The sequence below is a fragment of the Euprymna scolopes genome, chromosome 2 (assembly GCF_053919585.1).
Source record: "Euprymna scolopes isolate OS-2025 chromosome 2, ASM5391958v1, whole genome shotgun sequence".
NCBI lineage: Eukaryota > Metazoa > Mollusca > Cephalopoda > Sepiida > Sepiolidae > Euprymna > Euprymna scolopes.
The window spans coordinates 27,080,983-27,085,115 of NC_136483.1; the positions used below are offsets into that span (position 1 = coordinate 27,080,983).

Here is a 4,133-nt window from a genome sequence, read left to right on the forward strand (position 1 = left end):
AAATATTTGTTTATTTTTCCTAATATTACGTTATGATTTAGTTTCAAGCGCATTGATGCGTATTTTATATATATATATATATATATATATATATATATATATATATATATATATATAAAGATAAATTTTGTGTATATATGATACGTTAAATAATATTCGTTAAACTTTTGTCATTATTGTGTACATTCTTTAAAGAGTGTAACATAGCATGGACGCGCGTATGTAAATGCATGCAAAATGACATCACCAGTAAAGAAAAGAAGGCCGATAGCCATTAGTCGCGTGCTCCGTGTAATGAATGAATGCGTGAATATAGAATTGATATGAAATTCTTAAAGACAAACTAAAATGACCGAAAAATAGCTGAAATAACTTAAATAAATAAAAAGTAAATGACTTAGAATGACTTTAATGAACTTAAGGATGAATTGAATGACCTTAAGAATGACTTCAATGCTTAAAAAATAACTGGAATCCTTCAAAAACAACTTGAATGATCTGAAGAATAACTTGAATGGCTTTGAGACTGACTGGTTGAAAAGTGGGTGATCATTTTACATTAAATTAATACAGAAAAGTGATCCCCCACTTTATACCACAATAAGTACAGCATGTAGTAAGTACAGATACTACACTTTGATCTTGGCCAAAAGGCCAAGAAAAGGGTATTTATTTGCTCCCCCACCGAGCAAATTGGGCACAAGGCCGATTTTTAATGTGAGGAGCGAAGGTGAAATGGGGACCAACTCTCCGGGGAGTAGGGGAGCTGGATAGTGACAATTGGTATGAAGGGTTTCCCCTACACTGACCAAAGTCTTATATGTGGGATTTCCCCCACATATAAGACTTTGCTTGCAGTATCTGCCGGAAAGATATTACACTTTGATCTTGGCCAAAAGGCCAAGAAAAGCTTAAAAAGCTCAGAACATCTATTAACAACAGACCTTTAACCTTAACCAAAAAGGCCAAGCACAAAAGTGTTACGGACAGACCGACAGACCGACCGACCGACCAACCGACTGACCGACCGACCGACCGACCGACCGAGTGACTTATAGAGTCGCTTGCACGCGACTAAAAACAAAAACGATTTGAAGTTCTTTCCTATTATTGGTCTCATTTACGACAGAATATACAACGAGTTGGTTCTCGTACAACGTTGAACGTGATTTTGTGCCAACCTTAGTGATTTTCGTAACGCTGACCATTTATACAAGAAATATTGACATTATAAATCATAAAAGACATTTTTATTAATAGAAATCTTTTCGGGTTTATTGTTGGATGGAATCACATCGCATAAGTAGACATTACATACATATATCATTTCGTTCTACTAGAAATAACCAATAAACATTTTTCTTTGTTTGTGTCACTTGCTCCGGAGCGAAAAGTCAAGAGATTACCTTCTCGGGTAGTAACATCCTGTTAACTGTCTACTCAATAAGTCAAGCGTATATGCGAGCTAGGGCAGATTTATACAGTTGATCTTCTATCGCGTATGGTTGACTTTCTTGGTGTAGATTTGCCAATTCTCACAGTTCCATCATCCGTTACTCGTTGAGTTCTTTGATCACCAACGGCAGCAAGTGTTTGTTTAATTTACCCGCCTGATATACGAAAGGCGTGCAATAAGTAATGCCCTGACCCACTTCCCAAAGCAGTAAAGCAACGAAACTTAGCACAGTTATTAGTCTTTCTCTACATAGGGACCACCCAGAGTTATGCATTTATCCCATCATCTGATACAGATCTGGAGACCGTTTTTGAGAAAACCCCAGGTTGGTCCTCCAACCACGACGTGACTTCAGAAATCAAGGCTGCACAAAGCATCTTTGATGATGGAGGGGCATCGTTTGTGTGGGGATGGATGGTTATTCCAACAGGATAATGCTGCAATCTACACTGCAAGACGGACCTTGAGCTTTCTATAAGATAAAATGAAGTCAGTCTCTTGGGACATCCTGCATGCTCATCGGACTTGAACGCAATTGAAAATGTTTGGGGATGGATGACAAGAGAGGTTTATCGAAATGGCAAACAATATTCAACAAAAAATGAACTTCGTGAAGCCATCTATAGAAACTGGAGCAGGATCCTCCACACCTTAATGGAAACCCCTATTTCTAGCATGCCCCAAATAATTTTTGAAGTCATCTAAAGGTAGAACTCATTATTAAGTTTGATTGTTGAATTTTTTTTTTGCAATTTTTGTACAATTGTCTCTGGTTTTATAATTTTGATCATGTTTAAAAAGACTAATTTAATAAAAAATGTAAATTTTAAAAATAAAGGGATGCTACATTTCGTCGATGGGACAGAGGCTGAAGCTTAGATGACAGTTCAGAGCCTATTTAGTTAGGTTGGCTACTCTCTTTTGAACATTGTCTAGGAGTTAGATATTAGTAGCAGATGCACCAGCCCAAATATGACAATAATACTCCATACATGTGCGAATGGTGGTCTTATAGAGGTACGGGATACATTCGAGCGTTAGTAGCTTTCTAGCATAGTAGAGAGAACCTACCTTTTTCGTAGCGGTCCTGGCAATGCTCTCAATGTAATTGTTCCAACTCATGTTTCCTGTGAACGTTAGGCCGAGGAGTTTAAAAGATGTACTTTCAGATAAAGAGTCTTTGGCCATTGCTATTGATGGTAGAGAAGGTTTCTTGTAGTTATTGAAGGAAACAAGTTTAGTCTTGGCAGCATTGAATGTGACCATCCATTTTTGTTCCCAATCCACTATAGATTGGAGGTCATCTTCTAGTGTTTCTGCAATTTCTTTAGATATGTTTTCATTTGTTTTCCTGTCGTGTCTCTTATAGAGCGTGGTGTCATCAGCATATATACCCATCTCAGAGGCAATTTTGTCAGGGAGGTAATTTACGAATATCAGGAATAATAGAGGTCCAAGGATAGACCCCTGAGGCACTCCCGCATTGATATCATATTGTTTAGATGTACGACCATCGAGGACAACCTGGATTTTTCTCTTATCTAAGAAGGATTTAATTATGTTAAGTATTCTTTCAGTGATACCGTATGATCTTATTTTCCTGAGAAGACGACAAGGGTTAGGTGGTAAACGACACGGACTGACAATCTAGATGTGCCAAGGTCGAATCCAGCTTCAACAACACCTGAAGATGGTCGGGGTTTACATCTATAGCAACGTCGTAAAAATTACACTCAAGATGAGACTTGTATCAGAAGAATCCAAATAATACGACTAACTTAAAAACATTCAGAAACATAATATAGAATTTTCGTTCGTCCATTATGCACAGCTTTGAAAAATATCCATCGCTAACCGCGTAGATTGAATGGACATATCTACCGAATCTTTATACATGTTTGCCGATGAATGATTACATTAGGAAAAGCGTTTTGTTATTTTCGTTTTTATATTTAGACGAGTTTTCTCCTTCTGTTAAGAAAATAAAATGGAGTAAAAACAAATAACGTTGGAATCAACGAGAGAGTTGTATTCGAGAAGCTGTCACTAGAGGTCGATCCGGTCAACTTTGCTCATTTGACAAGCGTAAAGACGGCATCAACTGTGTCGCTGTTAAAAGAACTAAAATAATTGTTAAATGTCGATACGTGTCGCTTATGTCGCCAAGAAAGAACGTTTAACACATCTTTATACAAAACTAAAATAATACCCATCCGAAGGTAGGTAAAATGAATTACATGAAGAGAATATTTCTGCACCACGGTTATGTCTTATTACGAAGACTAAAATCAAGATATAAGAATGCTAAATCTTATGTCTAGAATCTTTATTTTTCATGGACATCTCTCCAGATAAAGTATGAAGCAATTTGATGTAAGAAGCTAGAAAATAATTCTTCAAGGTCACAAACTTGCTAACGATAAGTGTTAGATAGAATAGAATCTGATTCAGGAAAGAGCAATTCTTCCCTCTTTGACAGAAACATCGCTCATAGAATATGAGAACAAAATAAGGAAAGCGGAAAGTAAACAAAAGATCCATTTTCTACTCTACTATTTTGATAAAAGTTCATTACATGATTTTGATTATAGAAAATGTCTAATAATTATTAAAGGGATCTTTAGCAGGGAAGTGCAGAGGATGTGCTAGGGGTGTCTAATCACCTGCCCCTTTTACT

General features: G+C 36.8%; 1 pseudogene; it reads right to left on the reverse strand.

Moving 5' to 3' along the window:
- Nucleotides 1-540: 540 nt before the first annotated feature.
- Nucleotides 541-667, reverse strand: LOC145242439 (U2 spliceosomal RNA; annotated as a pseudogene).
- Between the last annotated feature and the right edge of the window lie 3,466 nt (nt 668-4,133).